The sequence below is a fragment of the Macrobrachium rosenbergii genome, chromosome 4 (assembly GCF_040412425.1).
Source record: "Macrobrachium rosenbergii isolate ZJJX-2024 chromosome 4, ASM4041242v1, whole genome shotgun sequence".
In the NCBI taxonomy this organism is placed as follows: domain Eukaryota; kingdom Metazoa; phylum Arthropoda; class Malacostraca; order Decapoda; family Palaemonidae; genus Macrobrachium; species Macrobrachium rosenbergii.
The window spans coordinates 81,881,011-81,901,637 of NC_089744.1; the positions used below are offsets into that span (position 1 = coordinate 81,881,011).

General features: G+C 36.0%; 2 protein-coding genes across 18 annotated transcripts in view; one reads left to right on the forward strand and one right to left on the reverse strand.

Moving 5' to 3' along the window:
* LOC136836217 (NADP-dependent malic enzyme-like) overlaps positions 1-20,627 on the forward strand; it is an 87,800-nt gene that overhangs the window by 29,582 nt on the left and 37,591 nt on the right. For 2 of the 17 annotated variants that reach the window (XM_067100361.1, XM_067100325.1), the window contains exon 1: positions 8,494-8,549. The exons of 11 other annotated variants lie outside the window; for them this stretch is intronic. The gene's annotated coding sequence lies outside the window, so the exon portion shown is untranslated. Of the gene's footprint in view, positions 1-8,493; positions 8,550-19,757; positions 19,967-20,627 lie in introns of those variants that run through there. 4 more of the 17 variants (XM_067100289.1, XM_067100299.1, XM_067100344.1 and 1 more) reach the window with 3 other exon arrangements.
* Positions 1-20,627, reverse strand: part of LOC136836298 (uncharacterized) — a 49,731-nt gene that overhangs the window by 17,933 nt on the left and 11,171 nt on the right. The gene's annotated exons all lie outside the window — the stretch shown is intronic.

Genomic DNA, 20,627 nt, shown 5'->3' on the forward strand with positions numbered 1-20,627 from the left:
TTCCATTCACATTGCATGTTGCTATGTAAAAATTCCGGAACTTTCCTCTAAAGGGTATGTAGTTCCCAAGAAAAAAAAGACGTATCTCTTATTCCTCCAAGTCTTGAACATGACCAAAATATCTTGCAAATATTTTTTCATTTTTTTCATCTGTTCCTTTGCTAATTACATTACCAACTTAATCAATCCCCATTAAGCCGTGTATGCCAGCTGCCATTTTCTTTAATTCATACTCGAAAAACACACTTCACTAATTACAACAGGAGAAATTAAAAGTTCCGTCCATCGTGAGCTCATATTAGTGGAGAATGGTATATTAGGAAATTTGTATTCTTACGCTCTCTCTCAAAGTCTGGAGGCTGGTATGTTCTGGTGTGTTTTTTTACGTACGTTTTTCGTGTCTGATTTTATATAAATGCCAGTGTGATGAGTCATAATTACACCTTGTAGCACAAGATAGCGAGACAGGTAAGGAGGGGTTGCATGATAGGGGAAATGTGGAAGCATTTCCACAATTCAGAGCCTGTTGTCACAAAAAAACGGAATTCCCCTTGACCGAGCAGATAGAGAATTGTTGGTCCTCGTGAATAAGCAGGGTTTGTTTTTGCCTTGTGGGCATGAGAGATACCGCCTGATCCCGAAGGAACAATGCCTGAAGTAATGAGGCCGTCAGGTGGTTGTGGGCTAGCGGTAGCTAGACCGTCTGGTAACAGAAGAAGAAGAAAATCAAGAGAAAGGCAAGACAAGTCGCTGACTCAACGGAATGGCTTCCGTCAGATCTTGTCAAGAAGGGTGACAGAAGCAGCGCTTTTAACTGATAAAAGCTTCAGACGGGGACAGATAACGATGATTAAGTATGTAACTGCAGGGCTTAAGGAAATTCACCATTTTTATAAAAAAGGAACCTCACTTGATATAATTTGCTGGCGTTTTGAGACCCCAGTCTGTGTATAGAGGCAAATGGGTAGCGCTTTCGTAGGTGACCGAACATTTCTTGAATTACTTCAAGAGCAAATCGACACTGAGAGCTACTAGCCTTCAAAGGCGTTGAAGCATGGAGGGCAGAGTCAATGGCTAGAAATTAAGAAAGGAGAATGTTTAAGTTGAGGAAGATATCTGACGAAGAAATGAGAATTTGAGGACAAAATACGTCGAAAGATTCTCTGCAGTGCCACAGAAAGATTGACCGAACACCAAGATCGAAAAGAAGGTCCCAAATTTGACCTTGTTGGGCTACCCGAAATATGAGTTATAGTGCAGTCTTTTTAGAAAGTGAGAGGTGATGTGTTAGGAATTACGCTGAAAAAACAAAACACTTTATTCACATATGGTATTGATTTTACCGGCCGCATCTAGTTGGCTGTGTAAATAAAACTCGAAGGAACCCTGGGTATTATGAAATGACCGAATGGTAATGGTTAAATTAAATACCATATGGAATAATTTGTCGTCTGCAAAGCAAGATAACGTTTTTGAAACATTTGCGGACAATTTAAGAGGGTCGAGTGACATTATACAAAAAATAAAAAATGAAGAGGTCGCTTAATTGTTTCCTAGTCTGCAGTTTTTTGAGAGATGTAAAAGCCAGTGAGCAAAGCGTTAGGGATTTCTAGCTTAGAGGTCTATTTTTGTATAATGTTCTTTTTTTTATTCTTGGCGAATTATATATTATTAGATATTTTCATATACCCGTATTCCAAGTGATAGGGAAGAAAAAGGATTTTTTTGGCCAAATCTTAAATCGTGAAATTGAATTATTATTATTATTATTATTATTATTATTATTATTATTATTATTATTATTATTATTATTATTATTATTATTATTATTATTAACAAGCTTTCCTTGTCACCAGCCAGTATATTACTACATGAAAGTCCTAATTGATATTGTGACGCCAGCTTTAGTGACCATAAATCAATAGGTTAATCCTCTTTGAAAAGGGCCACGTTCCATCGTACGGGAAGTTTTTTTTTTTTTTATCTTTCGGACCCAGAAAGAAAAGAAAAAGCCTCTCCACTCTCCCTCCAGTTACGGTTCAGTGTTATGTACTCAGTGCTCTCCCCTGTCTTCTTTAAGTATGAGAGAGAGAGACTAACTTTTTAGGTGCCTATTTCCACAGGAAGAGAATCGACTAAGTATTTGTATATTTTTAGACTTATCTGCGAGTGGAATGCAGTATATAGATAAAATAGTTACCCGTCTGGTGATAGGTAGAGGTCGCATATCATAGAGAGAGAGAGAGAGAGAGAGAGAGAGAGAGAGAGAGGTACTCAATATTCCGCTGTGATTCGTTTCAAACGTGATGTGGGTAAGAGTACACACTGAAAAGGTTGTTCACATGAAAATGGGCTGAAGTTTTACCATTCTCATATATATGTATGTATGTATGTGTATATACAAACATACATACATACATATAGAAAGGTAGATCGATCTCAAAGATCTTTGGGTATCTTATAACCCGTCACTTGCGTTAGAGTGTGGGGCGCGGTGGGTATTACAGCTTCATAGCCGTGGGCCAGAAGGTGCCCCAGTCTGACGTCAAGTGTGATTACATAAGTTGAGTTATGTGCTATTAGTAAAGTAATACGACCTCATAAAAATCTGAGTATTGCATTCATATATGAGTTATTTGTGTGGAGATGTACTGCATGCATGTACATAAAACTGATACGAACACTTGATATGTAACCATTTATTAGACGTTATACAGTACTTGAGCGTTTTGGAACATGGAGGCTAAGATAGGCAATTGAAATTGGTTTTATCTGTATGGCCATTTCATTAGTTGTGATTGAAATTGGCTTTATATGTATGGCCATTTCATTAGTTGTGATCGAAATTGGCTTTATATGTATGGCCATTTCATTAGTTGTGGTTACAGCCACTGTTGTGATGTAGTAATTTGGCTGTATTTTCTGTGACTTCCTTACGACGCCGCATTCGTGTTATATATTTTGAAGAATATATCCTTCCTCCGTCTGGGAAAACTACAAAAAGTAAAAATGCGGAAATTGCTTAACTTAACGAATTCTTCAAGTGTTTCATTACCTGGCTTCTTGAGGTATTAGAGTAAAGGCAGAAATCTTTAGGGCAGGACTGAACAGGTGATCTGCTCTACGGCAGCTGAGGATGACACCTTTGATTTTAGCCACTGCATGTAGCTTGAAGTTTCAAGAGACCAAACGGACATTCTAGAGAGGAATACTGATCATCAAGTAGCCTTTTTCTTTTATGTAAATGCATAATTATTAATCCCCTCGTACACGTTAGGTCAAAGCTTTTCACTTCACCGCACTCTCTCTCTCTCTCTCTCTCTCTCTCTCATACTTGGGTGCGCGCATGCGCGATAGCAATGGAGTAAGAGTAGCTCACGAAAAGACTGAGCGAAGATTTGTACGTTGAAAGAAAAACGGTACTTGCAACTTGAATGGGGTTTATGGGCTCTCTTGAAGTGTAGAACGTTTGAATGGATCCGTAATCTCTCTCTCTCTCTCTCTCTCTCTCGTAATTCGCAATGTCTTGCATAATCTTGCTGATACAGGTGGTAAATGATGTTTTTCTGTGTCGAATTATTTTTGCCGCCTCTGTGCCACTATTTTTGGTGTTCGTTTCCATGTCGAATTTCCAGAATGTCTAATTCGTTCGATGGCTTCGGATTACGGCGTCGACTTCGGCTTTATGTTCCCGATCAGCTGCTGGATGTTGGTCATGTGGCTTCCGCACGTGACGTCACAGTGACGTGTTCTGTTATAGCATCACCAGTGTTCGAGGCTGTTGTTGTCAGAGAGTCTTAATTTGCTCTATTTAATAAATGTTGGTATCTTTACTTCAATGGTAGCCTAAGTGTTTTAGTTATCTTCGGATACTTTGAAACGCTCTGTTTTACCAAAGGTTTCCTTTACCATGAATTTGGTCTTGGAATAAAACTCTTATCGATTAGGGGAACCTGAGAGAGAGAGAGAGAGAGAGAGAGAGAGAGAGAGAGAGAGAGAGAGAGAGAGAGAGAGAGAGAGAGAGATTATGGGATGTAATTCTGTTTTAACCTCTTATGTAGTAACTCCCATCATACCCTCTTGTCTTCCCTGACGAACTCCTGTATCTGATAGTTGGATAGCAGGAGAGAGAGAGAGAGAGAGAGAGACTGGTATTTGAATCACGTCGTGGGTGGATTGGAACTGAAAGTTAAATATTCAACTCGAAAGCAAGATTGATTTGGATGGAAGCTGCAGAAAGTTTCACTTGAAGCAGATATTAATATTGACATCAAGCTTTAAAAAAATCGTTAATTAAATCAGGCTTAAGAAAGTGTAATTTAAAAAGTGAATGCATCTTTGTGGGCCTTCAATACGAACATATACATGTGCACAGATCAGAATATAGATGGATGAATGTATGTCTGACACTGATGGAAAATTGTTACGGCAAAAATATAATTTGAGAGTGCTGTCACATAAGGGTTGTTATATCCTTAGTATTTTTTCTATGGTCAGTTAGGCAAAATTTTTCCATAATTCTCAGAATAACTAAAATTTTTTATAATTTCCTCAGAATACAAAATTGTCTCAGAATAACTCAAAATTTGTATAATTTTCTCAGAATACAAAATTCTCAGAATAACTCAAAATTGGATTAATTGTCTCAGAATAATTCAAGATTTGTATAATGGTCTCAGAATAATTACAGATTTGTATAGTGGTCTCAGAATAATTAAAGATTTGTATAATGTTCTCGAAATAACTCAAAATTTTTAATAATTATCTTAGAATAATTCAAAATTTTTAATCATTGTCTCAGGATAGCTAAAAATTTGTATAATTGCCTCAGAATAACGCAAAATTTGTAACTGTCTCAGAATAGCTAAAAATTTGTACAATTGCCTCAGAATAGCTAAAAATTTGTATAATTGCCTCAGAATAACTCAAAATTTGTATATCTCTCAGAATAACTCATATTAGTAAAATCTCAGAATAACTAATGGAAGATTATTCGTATCGTTGACCTACATTGCAAGCCGGGAACTCGTTTGCTTCAATTGCGAGAAGGAATGTAAATACGGAATATTTTTTGCACTTTCATTTGGAATGTTCGCCAGAAGCAAAAAGTCCTTGAGATCAACCCGTAGTATGGTACTGAACTATATGAAAGAAAAACTAACTCAATTCCTTTTTCGTTTACGAGACAGGAAATAATATCAGAATATTTAAGAGACTGAAACGAAATTGGGAACATGAACCCCACTGGCGCTGTTCCCATGACAAGGTCTCAAGGAGGGTTGATGAGTATTGATCGACGGCAGATTAAATTGATAACTGACGCCATTGTCTACACTATTGGTAACTTAAGCTTAGTTACAGAGTACAGGTAGTTATACGAACGGAAGTTTCTAAATGGTCTCATGATTAAAATCTGCGATGATATTAAAAACAAAAAATTATAGGCTTTCGTACGAGATTCAGTAGCAAAGTAAGAGCTTAGTTACCCACACTATTACTGTTTCTGTTAGGTCTTGAGTAGCGTTCACATTCATAAATAATCTGGACATTGGTTTAGATTATTCAAATGAACAATTTTGTACTAAAATTACAGTAGGTAATTGTTTAATCAATCGTAAATACTGAGTAGCCTGGGGTCTTAGAGAATATATAATGATGTATTAAGCTATCTTGCATTTTTAAGAAAATACTGTGTAAGTGTGCAAGAATGTGTGAATGTGTATGTGTGCGTGTTCAAGTTGGGGGAGTTCTTGTGTGTGTGTGTGTGTGTGTAAGTGTGGAAGAGTATGTATTACATGCGAGAGAGAGAGAGAGAGAGGTTATGGACTTGTAGAGTAAAATGGGAAGCTGGTGGAAGGTTGCCAGCCTTCGAGCGAAGTTGAAATGTCACATGACTTCCCAGTTCCCTTTTTTGGCAGGCTTCATTCTCTCTCTCTCTCTCTCTCTCTCTCTCTCTCTCTCTCTCTCTCTCAACGTGGAAATCCTTGTCCTTCTGCTCGGTACCAGGTACGATAGTGTTTTGGTTCCAACAACCAGGGGTCATCACTGTTTTTCTAAAAATACTTTGGTATAAGAAAGTTTTTGTTGTGTAGGAAATTTGGCACAGAAAAATTCATTTGGAGTCGGATATATATTTTGTAAAGTTTTTAGAGTTCATCAACTTGTATCGATGGATATTAGATTTATGCATTGTAAAGTATAATTAATAATATAGTAATTACAATGAACTTGAGCAATCCTCACCCCCTTAAAATTATTATTATTATTATTATTATTATTATTATTATTATTATTATTATTATTATTATTATTATTATTATTATTATTATTATTGTGTGTATATCAGGTCCACAATAATATTCAGTCGTGAATTATGTTGGTTTTATAAAAATGTTACGAGAGCTTTCGAACCCCGTCTTGTAACGTTTTTATAAAACCAGTATAATTCACCACTGAATATTATTGTGGACCTGATATACAGCATATCCCGTTATCGATCTAGAGGAGAAAGACCTTATTATTATTATTATTATTATTATTATTATTATTATTATTATTATTATTATTATTATTATTATTAAAAATCGACGGAAATCACCTCCCAGTTACTATTAGGAGAACAAGACTCGGGAAGGAAAATTGTTGTATATTTTCTGCCAGAGATATACCCACTATTACATATGAAAAATATTAACAAAATTCTGTTGTTAGATTACGGTAGCTCCTGCGATCTTATTCACATTGTCCTTGAGATATTATTTTTCAGTACGGCACTTTGGAAATTTCACTAAATGAGTTTTTTCTCTTATTATTATCGTTGTTGCTCCTGTGACTGTGTTGTCCTTAACCCAGGCATGTCTGCAACCTGTGGAACAACTTTGGCAATGTGAGCCGGTAAATACCAGCGATTTGGCATTGCAGCCAAAACGCCCTCTTACATACACACACACATATACATACAGACACACACACACACACACACACACACACACATATATATATATATATATATATATATATATATATATATATATATATATATATATATATATATATAATGTCGATTGTGTTATGTTGATTGTGTTATTCAGATTCGATGTTAGAGTATTCATAAAAAATAAAATTTCATGAATTTTAGAGCACACTAAGAAAATATAGTTCAGAGATGCCACAACACAAAAAAATATGTATTAAAAGTTTAAGTAGGCCTACGTCAGTTTCAGGTATTTGTTTAAATAGGCCTTGTCATATCAGTGCAATGGCGTTGTTGCAGGTCACTAACTGTTCCCTTTAAGTAAAATTGTGGCTAAACCACACTTTACATTACTCTTACTAATACTTATCTTTCTAAATTATTCCCTACCATGGCTAGCTAACTGCCCTCCTTTAAAAAAATTTTGTCCCAGTAACCTTGAAGCCTATGTTAACGTTTTACAGAAACCGGTTTTAAATTCCCAAACCGGTTTTGTCGAGGAACAGGTGCAGAGTTTGTCTCGTGGGTGTTCAAGATATGCTTCCGGTAAGGTGTCCGCTTATCGGCAGACTCGAGAGCACCGACTAGTTTGCAGTCGGTTTTGTTTTTTGTTTTTGTGTTAAGATATTAAAACTTTACAGTGTTAAGTAAAGTTGCTGTGAATTCATGTCGTGGCCTTTTTGGCAAAGATCTTCACGCCAAGCTTTAAATATTTAAACATTTGATGATACTTTATTAATAGTATATGGATGGTACGGATCTCCCGGAAATGTACTGGGTCCTTCGTTTCTTGCGGTTATGCTGATATTTCACGAGTATCGATAAAAATGGGAAATCGGAAAACCAAAAAGTTGAACTAATACTGTTTATTAGTAGTCTTTCCTTTGATGTGCACAAGATTTCTGGCTAGTATAGGAGTTAATAAATGAATGTGGCAGTGACTATTGTCTTGATTTATTTCTGTGAAACCACATCGTAATATAAGAAATTCTTTAATGCGTAGTTGTTTAATGCCTATGTATGTTATGTAAGTGTAGGTCAACAGTTCCATCATAATCTTGTGTTTTAAGTTTAGTATTTATAATGACAGAATCAATTTCTTTACATAGAACTATTTCTTTTGATATTTTCATGTTGAAATCTATAAATACACTACAGTACCTTTTTAAGTTCTCATTGCAAGAAAATAGATCCATTTCCGAATATACTGACGTACTGAAACCTTTTAGTGTCACTTCGACTCTCTCTCTCTCTCTCTCTCTCTCTCTCTCTCTCTCTCTCTCTCTCTCTCTCTCTGGTAATAGTGAGAACACGAAGAGATAAAATTAAAGGGAGAACTTTTGCTCTGTATAACAGAGACAAGTGGTTCAATAATCACACGATTGCTTAACATTATTCCAATCAAAATGTTAATTGCAGTTTGCATGAATGTCTTTTTGCCATCTTTTATTCTGAATATAACATGTGAAGGGAATTATTAATTGAGGATTTTCCTTCTGAATATGATTTTCTTTTTCTAGCGGTGTTCTGACATGTGACAAAATGTCCAAGTTTCCTACCGAAGTTGGCTTTTGAAGTAAGTCGTGACCACCTTCTGTGACTTGTCGTGCTGCAACCCTTTTTGTTCCTTTTACTGTACCTCCTTTCATATTCTCTTTCTTCCAACTTATTTTCCAGCCTTTCCTAACAATTGATTCAGATACACCTTTCAAACCTTTTACTGTCAATTTCCGTTTCAGCGCTGAATGACCTCATAGGTCCCAGTGCTTGGCCTTTGGCTTAAATTCTATATTCAGTTCAATTCGATATAATCCTCTTTCCAACAGTAATAACTCTAATGTTATCCTTTTAGTGGCAAACTTATTACTATCCTTTGCTTTGGTAACGATCCAATGAATAATGACATTGAGTGGTAAGATGCTTATCGTAATTAGTTATATAGTGAAGTGATATTTGTCTATTAGATTTGTTTGATAAGGAAGTGATTCCTGTTTAATTCAAAATTTTTTTTTATAGCGAAGTAATGTTTGTGTGATTGTCAGTTTTATGATATGATGATTCATTGTCGTAACTGGGAGAATAATATTGCTTCTAATTCCACTCGTACATTCCGAAAAGTTATAATTTATTCCTCAATGGTGTTTACTAACTTTTTTTGCAACGGTGATTGGTTTTAATACATCTGGAATTGCATCATATATACCTGAGGTAGTATAGGCTATCCCATTGCTGGTTTGTGTAAGGATCTCTCTCTCTCTCTCTCTCTCTCTCTCTCTCTCTCTCTCTCTCTCTCTAAACACGCACCCTCACACTTTTTTTTGTGATAAAATGATAAAATTTCGAGAGGTTCTCCCTTTGTGCCTGTCAGTAAAATAGAAATTTGTTTGCGAGAAGTTTTTTTTTTTTACTAATTCTACATACTTAATGCTTTCATAAAGAATAAATGCATTTATGAAAGTTTCAGAGTAATATTTTCATTATTATTTGAAAGACGTTTTTATATACGAAATAGTCTTCACATCGCCCACTACTTCATTTTACATGAGTTGTTACCAGTACTCATTAGAAAGGATACTCTGTAAACACTCAACTTTTTTATATAATAAAACTCCGTGTTATCTCAGCGTTTAGACTTGCCGTCGCTCAGCCCCGTGTTAGCCTCTGTCATCGTTGGCCTCTCTTGAGTCCGTATTACCTTGAAGGTTTGAGTGTACAAGTGTGTGAGTGTGTGTGTGTGTGTATATATATATATATATATATATATATATATATATATATATATATATATATATATATATAATTGATAAATAGGTAGATAGACAGATAGATATTTTATTTATATATTACATGTATGTATATATGTATTTAGGTTGTGAATATGAAGAAAAATGTTGGAACAAACTGACAAACTAAATGGCTTTGGATTCAAGTCTATCTCTAAATTTAGAGAGAGAGAGAGAGAGAGAGAGAGAGAGAGAGAGAGAGAGAGAGAGAGAGAGAGAGAGAGAGAATTAGTATCATTTGTCATCATCCTTTCATCTTGTTGAAAGTCATTAGTGTAATCACATGTAATGCACAAGCGCGTTTTCGTACGTCAGAGATGACGTAGGAATGGTGAAGATCCGCTTGGGTTTGGTTATATTATAATTTGTATTTTTAATTCTGTTCTACTATATCCCAAAGTGGTGTCATAAGACAGTGTCTGTGTAATGATATATTAATTCAAGAGAACAAAATACAAGCTTATCTGAAGTTTTCCGTTTCAGTGGGTGTGTAGTATTTTATGAGACTCTAATCTGATGCGTCGGTGAAATGAAAAAAAGTTATAGTTCAAGATCTATAAGCATAAAAGTGGAGTCAGGTTGTACGTTATTCTCTGAATGTACAGTCCTAAGTTCGCCACTTTTGCTTTGATTGAATATTTTGTAGAATATTTTTTAGTTGATTGGTAATGTCTCGGTTTGGGCAGTGACCAAAAACACTTTCAGTTATTATTTTCTTATTTTTGGCTTATCTTTTATTCCTCATATACAGCTTGTATGATTTCTGTTTATTATGCAGATCTGCAAAGAAAACTAAATAGGAGGAGATCGTGGTTGAGTGTGTGTTTTTTTTTTTTTTTTTTTTTACTCGCCACCCCTGGCTGCTTACCACTGTAGTTGAATGACCATCAGGTACTTGACTCTTTACTAAGGTCGATTTCCCCGGAGTAAGGTAGTTCTCTCAGTACACCTGACATACTGTTCTGTAGCATTACTAAGGGATGTTTGCAGTGTCCCTTCTGTCCGTAGGTGCTCCTACTTTAGCTTTTTACTTTACCTCCGCTCCCTCTTCCATTCTTGACAGCCAGAATTTCATAATCAAATCAGCTGAGGTCGACTAAGATGCAGTTGGTCAAGGAAGCATACCCAGTTCTTAAGAATGTGTCGACCAGGAAGTTGCGTTGTAATTTAGCCTTTGTGAAGAATATAAACTTTAATAATATTAAGTGGGTTGGATTGTAGGCTGAACAGTTTTTCAAACTTTATAATCGAAAGGTAGCCTGTTTATATTATTAGAGAGAAAATATAGGTTTGTTAAAGTTGATTCTTATGTTGTTGGTGATAAAACCAACATCACTTGAGGTGAAAAAAAAAATTGATTCCGACAAATTATACCAAAAACTGCTTCGACCGAACCAGTATTACAAGATGTATCGCAATTCATGAAAACGTATCTTGATCTTTAAATTTGGTATTGTTGCGTCTGCAAGGCAACTTTCAACTGGGAAATTTCATGAATCATAATATTGTCTCTCTTTATTCTGTCTCTGTTTATTCTGCATTTATCCACCGTGGCAGGAGGTCGACGAAGCGAAGCTTTCCTAGTTTCCCGGATTTCCCTTGTGGATTCTTTACGATACTGCACAGAATTCTTGGATTTTCCCTCTTGTGTTGCGTTTTCCTTGTTCCTGAGGTCATTGTTCTACCTATCAAGTACATCCCGTAGGGGGGTTAGTGCCGTCATTGCAATTCACGTGGTGCACTGTAGGCAATACTTAAGGTTCTTTGCAGCGTCCCGTCGGCTCCTAGCTGCAACCCCTTTTATTCCTATGACTGTACCTCCGTTCATAGTCTTTCTTCCATCCTTCTTTAACCCTCTCCTACCAATTGCTTCATAGTGCAGCTGCGAAGTTTCCCTCCTGTTACATCTTTCAAACGTTTTTACTCTCTCTCAGCTCGGAATGACCTCATAGGTCCCAGCACTACCCCTTTGGGCTAAACTTTAGATTCTATTCCATTCCGTTCCTATCAAGTACACATTTACACACACACACACACACACACACAGATAGAGAGAGACTTGATCCTCCTCCTCGGACAGAATTACAGAGGTTCTTGGACCCTATGTTCTTGAGGCCTAACGTTAATGCACCTGGCATTTTTTCATAAATTTCGTATTCATTCTCATAATGTTCAAGCTGTTTCAAGAATGCAAGTATTTATGCAAGGCCTTGAAACCCTCTTGAAAAATTAGGGGAAAAAGCTTCGGCGCTTGGAGGAAGCCAAACCGATTTGGCCTTGGAAGGTCTCTGAAAAATGACGTGAGTCATGGAGGCGAATCATTTCTACATTGTATAATATTATGTAAATGAACGCTTTGCTCAGCTTCGTTCTTCTCTTCGCTAATGTTAACCTGCAGGCTTGGGTCTGGAATGACTTGGACCATTCGTAACCTAAAACACCGAAAATTGGAAACACCAAAGCATTATGGTTGGCGAACGAAAGTTCTGTAGCGCCTGTCTCTCTTGTCACAGTAGCGCCCATACCCTATAAGAGCAATTTTATGCCAAAGAGAATTTATTGGACCTGTAATTTGTTTTTTCGTACCTTGGTCCTGAGAATGGTCATAGTTGGGTTATTTTTTCAGTTCGAAGTGATAAAAAGTTTTCCAAGAAATGGAAAACTATAAAAACAACCAAAATTGCCTCGGTAACTCTGAATACTTGTTAATGGTTTCTCCTGCTTTGTTTCACGAACGTCATGCAACTCGTAAATAGCTGTTATTGCGTTTCAGTAAAAAATTATTAGAGGTATTAAGTATTAATTTTAATTTATTGCATCCATTGAACTAAGTGAAATGTTTTCATTATAATCTCTGTTCTCCAATTTACAGCTCCCCAGGGCTGTTTCCTTTTGATTTACCTGTGTCCCGTGACTGTTTTTTCTTTTTTAATTTTCATCATTGACCTTGATATTAATTAATAATCCTTAATCCAAAGTATGTACTATTTTGGAATTCAGTTTAGATATCAACATTAAGTACTCCAAAAATGACAATTTCGTCAAGTTACTTTTATAGTATAGGTTAGGTTCTAGCGTCTTATTAAGTTTTGTTTTATAACCTGGAGTTTGTTAATATATTATACAATTAATGTGTTTGTTGATATTTAAATTTAAGGCTCCCTCTGTATTGATACTGAAAGTGGATAAAGGCACATTTCTGAAAGCAAGGAAGCATTTCCAATAAAAATAAAAGATAGCCTCTAAGAATAACCTGTCTGCATGTATATACGCATAAATACATGCATACACACACACACACACACACACACACACACACGTGCGCGCGCGTGTCAGCATGCAGGTATCCAAGTTCTCCCGAGAGAGAGAGTAAGAGAGAGGGAGGATTTTGAAATCGGAAAGCTTTCAGTGCGGTTTGACAGATAATGTACAGTAATCTCATGGATAACGAGGTTTATTGACACTTCGATAAAGGTCAGGATCTACAGCTTGAGTTCGTTTTATTGCCACAGTATGTCTTTATTGAACATGGAGCTCTTGGTTTTGTTAATTAAAAGTCTGCATTCGCCTTTATGAACGCGAAGAAAATAAAAAGTCTGTTTTCATTTAAAAAAAAAATAATTGGCTTTTCCATCACGAAAACTTGACTAATATTAAAATAAAACTAAGTACCGTAAATTGCTGTTGATAGGGATTGAATATATGCAGTATATTTTGGAAAATATGTGATCTACCATACCACAAGTCTCCGTGTAGGCATTATATATATATATATATATATATATATATATATATATATATATATATATATATATATATATATATATATATATGTATATGTATATATATGTATATGTATATATATATATATATATATATATATATATATATATATATATATATATATATATATATATATATATATAATATATATATATTTCTGGTATGCCTTTGGAAACTCACGAGAGCGGCCACTGAAGGGTATTGGGTAATTGTTTGGAGATAGCCATTCTCACGAAAACCGCTGAAGCAGAAATACTGAAGGGCACGGAACTCTCCCTTTCACATGGGCACGCGCGCTTACACAATCTTAAGGCATGTCCAGACGAGCGAGCCTGATAGGCGGGCATGCATGTAATCAGGCTCATATCACGGGCAAACCAGCGAAACGGCCGTGCCCTTGTTAAGCGAAATCACCAGCCGGTGCCCGGTTATCCGAGGCAAGTACTGGAGGTACGACACTGCCAGAGTTAAGTCATAGATCGGGGCAAGGGTGGACCTAATGTTGCCACCTTGTTATGCAAGATGGGACTCTTACTTAATTATTTAACTACTTTCATTGTTTTGCAAGAGACACTGGTTTTGATTCATTTAGTCACTGAGTAAGTGCTGTTAACTACTTCCATGCCCAGAGAAGTATTATTTATCAACAGATATTCAGCTTGCATGTATACAGTTGTGATGTCACTACTGAGTAAAGTTGAATGCGCAGATGAATTTTCGGTTAATATCTGCAAATTCCTCTTGTCTATTTTTAAGCCATTCCCTCATTTTGCTTTTATAGATTACCTTGAGAAGATGTCGATATTCATGCAACTGAGAATTGCCGTCATATATTTTACGTTGATTACTAGTATGTATGTATGTATAAGAAGGTAGATATTAAATCGGAGAATTTAGAAGTCAATGGTGCCAGCTGAGCTCCTTACCGGTGGATCCCACCCTCACTTTTGCTGTTGGTCGGTATTCGCTGTTGGGACATTTGGCTTTCTTACATTTGAAAACGCGTTCTTGGAATGTCATGTGCATAACAAACTGGCCTTTTCATTTATAATTTTTGTCAGTTATGATGACGTCAGCTAATTCCTTTTCATTTCGTTATACGATACAAGGATCCTTCTTTATCTTTTCACTAATGTTCCTTTGCTATGTGTAAAAGGCCTCGTCTTTTAGCCCGTTTTTCTTTCATTTTTCAACACTGCTTATTCCCAACCAAAAATTGATAGGATATCGATTTGGTTTTACATTACGCTTCACGGTTATTTACTCAGTCGTGAAATATCCTTCAACTAAGTTTCCGGCATTAGTGAACATTGATTAATAAACATGAGCAAAACCTTCGAGAGTTAACTTCCACGAAAGAAAATCAGCTTGAGGTAGGCTGAGATAAAATAGCGCCAGTTCCCGGGTGTGTGAGAAAGGAAAAATATATATATATATATATATATATATATATACATACATACATACATACATATATATACATATATATATACATAAATACATACATACATACATACATACATACATACATACATACATACATACATACATACATACATACATACATACATACATATATATATATATATATATATATATATATATATATATATATATATATATATATATATATATATATATATATAACGGAGTTCGGTTGACGACAGAGGCTGGGAAGCACAGTTGTTTTATTACCACTCAAGGTGTTTTATTTTTTTTATTCATATCAAGGTAGAAGGAACATAGCCGATATGATTCACCATAACTGACGAATCACTCGTGAAGTCGCCCCATTAAGATCACGATCTAGCAACGTGCTATGGAGAAAATCTTTGAAATACTCTCCCGCTTTCTTTTCTCCACGAAATTTCTTGCTATCCTTTCCCATTATCATCTTTGTCATTGTTACAACACCAACTTTATGCAGACTACCTCGTCCGGTGGTACGCATCCATTTAATGCCCAGTCAAGATATTATTTGCAAATGCGAGAGATCACGAGAATTTCGAGATGATCTCGTAAGTTCGTACCTCAGCTGTCCCACACTGATTATGAAGAAGATAATTTATTCTTTGCAAAGGTCACCTTTCTCCACGATTGGAAACGCGAAGCTGGAATGATTCACCTTTTATTATCACAGCCTTCTCTTTCTACCGAATTCATAATAACCGTGCAAGCAAATGCGCCCCCACCCCTACCCCCACCCCTACCCCCACCACCCCTACCCCACTCCCCACAGAAAAAAACACGCCTCTCAGGTTAAGCAGGTAAGGGAAAATGTATTTTAGAATTAAGATTTAGATCTCTGCGTTTTGTGAAACTTAATTTTTGTCGTTGATAGTAATGTTTTTTTTTTTTTTTTTAGGTTACTAGGTTTTTCCACATTCTCCTTAATTTCATTTAAAATAGAAATTAAGGTTTTGCAGAGATCATATTATTCACGACCCACCAGTGGAAATTGCTCAGAACCTGGGTTTTTATTATTTTTTCTGGGATTATATATATGTTTTTGGTTTTTGGTCTCAGTAAATATGTTAAAAGCTTAAAGATAGTTGTAAGGAGGTAATAGTTTTTCTTTTAGGTAATTAGAGAGCACTTTTTATAAAACTTGCAAGAAAGTTATAGGTCTGGAAAGTAGAATCGGATATTCTCTCTCTCTCTCTCTCTCTCTCTCTCTCTCTCTCTCTCTCTCTCTCTCAAATACACACTTTATTATTCAAGTTTGCAAGTTAGGCCACAACTTGAACATACGAAAACGCCATATCTGAAATTCCATTCAAGCCTCTACTGTTATGCTGTGACGCCTGTTTGTATCTTGTTTTCGGACATGTGGCTATACCTTTGCTATAATATATTATAGGAGTGTAAGGAATGTGCATACGTTCATTCTCATTTAGTTTCTATAATCATGTTCATAGCCATATTGTAGTTTACTTACTAATTGTTGTATGGCTCCCTTAAACATCTCTCCTATTTAGCCAGTCTTTGCACCACATTCTCGTCTTTTTCTTTATACATACGCCAATTATTATGTTGCACAACAGTTTCTTTTTCTGGGCAGCACTGGCCGCCATGTACGACACTGGACAAGGCACTGGCTGCTGGCATCATCGGGCACGCCTGCCCATTTGTCAACTCGGCCGTGGGGACAACACTCGACACCGTCATTATGAGTTAGGTAGAAAGAGAAGGATGTAATAATAAAAGGTGAATCGCGCACACAAATAATTATCCAGCTTAGCGTTTCCAGCCGTTATCTTCTTGATAATCGGTGTGGGATAGCTGAGGTATGAACTTATGAGATCATCTCGAAATTCTCGTGATCTCTCTCGTTTGAACAAAAATATCTTGACTGGGCATTAAGTGGACACGTACCACTGGACGAGGTAGTCTGCATAAAGCTGTTATTGTAACAATGACAAACATGATAATGGGAAAGGAGAGCAAGAAATTTCGCGGAGAAAGGAAAGCGGGAGAGTATTTCAAAGATTTTCTCCTAAGCACGTTGCTAGATCGTGATCCTAATGGTGCGATTTCACGAGTGATTCGTCAGTCATGGTGAATCATATCGGCTATGTTCCTCCTACCTCGATAAAAAAAAAACTTTATTAATAAAACATCAACTGTGCTTCCCAGCCTTCGTCGTCAACCGATCTCCGTTTTATATATATTTTTTAAATTTTCATTTCTCAAACACCCGGGCAACTGGCGCTATTTAATCTCAGTCTACCTCAAGCTGACATTCTTTCGTGAAAGTTAACTCTCGAAGGTTTTGGTCATGTTTATTAATCAATGTTCACTAATGTCGGAAACTTAGTTGAAGAATATTTCACGACTGAGTAAATAACCGCAAAGTGTAATGTGATACCAGATCGATATCGTCTCGATTTTTTAAGACAAAAGCAATTGAAGGATTACAGTAAATTTTAAGTCCTTTAAACTCATTGTGGGACCTTTCTTGAATATCAAGAATATATTGTTTTCATTGGGCTCTGCTTTACGTTTTGTAGAACTGTTGTAAGTATAAGTATCAAAAATTAATATTCCACTTTAGATTGAGAATTTTAGTTAATTGGTGCGAGAACATAAGAAGAATTCCTGAAGTTACAATCGCCAGTCACTGCATCAGTATCGTAAAAGCTTTTCTAAATAAATTATATAAGAAACTAATATACCTTCAATATATTTCTTGCCTAATATGTTTCTGTATAACTACACTACACATTACCGTAATAACACAGTTACTAGACGCGCCCAAAGTCTTCGCAATTAAAATTGAAGTGCAGCCAACGTATTTTTATTTGCTTTGCCAAATTGTATGGAAGTTGACCTGATTCAAATATGGCGACTCCTGTAAGAGATCTGTGAGAGCAGATTCTCAGAAAGAAATAAAATCATTTTATCACCTTGGTTTTAGCTGTTTGAGCTCTAAGGTGAAAATGAACTTTCAGTTTGTTTTTCCCATTCATAAACATTTTCATTTTTTTTACAGTATGGTTAAAAGGTTCTCTCATAGATTGTTGTTGACTATAGAGTATTAGATATTGGCGTTAAAAATTGCTTCTTTAAACAAGCTATTTTTCTGGCTGAGTGATCTTGGATTACCACCAAATTTTTGTAATTGATTTTTGTGCTCGAGAAAGTTTTCCAATGTACAAACCAATTTAATGATTGCACCTATCGCTTTTAGTTCCACCAATTGAAAGGAATTATTAGTATTCTGTTACATTTTTATTTTTGACCTGATATTGACGAGAACATGTAGCCATTAATAGAAGAAACCACACTAGTTTTCTGGATTTATTACACCTTATGGCTAAATTCAAACTGGAATGCAGTTGTATGGTGTAAACTCACCCCTTTTTGCATGATTATGAAGAGAATATTGTTGATATGTTCACGTATTTCTTTAACGTATTCCATTTAAATGAAAACTATGAAACTCAGAATGGTAGGTAGGTCCGGTGTTTATCTGAAGTAGAATAGTTAAAAAATTACCTTTTTAGAGGCTCACTTTTTATTGCACAAGAATAATTCTCTCTCTCTCTCTCTCTCTCTCTCTCTCTCTCTCTCTCTCTCTCTCTCTCTCAGAAAAGAAAAAAGGCTTTTTTTTTTGCATTCTTTTGTGAAGTTTCCACTCTGACTCCTTTTCATGCCTAACATCCGGCCTTCACCCTCCTCATCCCCCCCCCTACCTTCACCTCTCCCATTGTATACGAAATCTTTGTCGAGTAACAACTTTTAAATCCAGTTTCTTATATATATTATTATTATTTGGGTTAAGAGCTTGGAAATTTGGGGGTTGTTTTCCCAAAGTAGGAATGAATGTTGTTTCTCTAATAATTGATATGGTTGGCTTTGGGATATGATGAATTTGTCAAATGACAATATGAGTTTTCAGAGTCTAGTTTTCATAGTTTTATCTAGCAATGCTTTAAAAAATGTCAAGTGGGCGTAAAAATAATGGATTTGTCAAATGACAATTAAAGATTTCAGAGTCTAGTTTTCATAGTTTTCTCTAGCAGTGCTTTAATGTCAAGTGGGCTTGAACAAAAATATTCGGGAAATTACGGTGATTGAATTTCCGGAGTAATTAGTGGGTTATTTCAACTTGACGTAGACAGATGTTAAGGAGCTTCGTTGGTTTCGTCACGATGACGTAATCGTCATAAAGAAAGAGGAAAATCGATGTTAAGAATAGGGGAAAATGAATTTCAGTGTGGGTCATCTCCACGACATAACGCACAATATACTGTAGATCGCTACACAAATATTTCTTATTTGCAGAATATTTTTTTTCCAAACAATTGCTTAAACAATGTGTACTGTAAGTGAGAAAGTTTGGTCTGTGTCGTCTATGGCTTTGAAACGGTTCATAATGGCGTTATTTTACCACGAACTCTCATAAAAGTAGATTGCTTCCGCGCTCTATGGATTGTATTCAAAACTGATTGGTGAAGTGATTCAGGTATTGGAAACTAACAGAAGAAAATAAAATCCCTGGAAATTAAATGTCTGAGAGTTCAAATATATTCGCAAGTTGAAAGATAATACATACGGACGATGCATGAGTCATTATTACAGGTATTATGTTGTATATGGCCGCGTAAAAACACGATTTCTTGAGCCAGTCATTCAGACCCTTCTAGAGAACAATAGAAAGGGGGAGGAGCTTGTGAGAGCGAATTGAAATGTCATTCTAACGTAGCATGATCACCACTAACCCGGCGAGTAAAACACACACACACACACACACACACTGCTGGGGGATTTAAGCTATGTCAGTCTCTGACTCTCTGCCCTTCTGCAGTAGTTGTGTGGAGTTGGTTTTGGTCGGTTGGGGGAAGGTCTGACGCGAGCACTCGCATTGGCTGACGCTCATCGCAAGGAACGCTTCCGGTGGTGCCCGCGATAAAACAATCCCAAGGTGATAATGCTCTGGCTCTTTGTGATTAGTTATCAGACTTTTACTCTTGATTTCATGCAAGTTATATGATGTAAGATCATGTAATGTTGTTCTTTAATACGATTAATTTTGGCTGCGGTAAGTACTTTACAGATAGTGAAATGTTACTCATGTATTTATAACTTTCGATATTTTCATAGAGAGTGGGTTTCCACCGACGGACAAACTCAGCCTTGACAAACTCAGCGTCCACTTGTCAGAAAGACACTTGACACCAAATCGGTAATCCGTGTTTCCGTAAGAATATACCATAGAGCCTCCTAACTAAGGCTGAATTTTGTGCGCTTTATTTAAACAGTTCTCATTACAATAACAATGACCGGGAACTCTTTGAGGCTAATGAATAGAGGCTTAAAATATCCTGTTATTGTATTTCAGTGAGCGTTTGGTTCTCCCATATAAACATTGCTTTGTATTCTCATTTGACGTGTCATTTTTTTTTACTATTATTACTATTGATATTATCATTATTTTCGTGAAGGCAATTGTCTTTCATGATGGATTACTATATTAGGAAAGCCGAGCGCATCGATTCGCGCTAATTGTTTTTACAATTATAACAAAGTAAAACGGAAAGTCAGGGACTTAACTGGACCGTAAGATGACTGGACTTTTTTTTTAC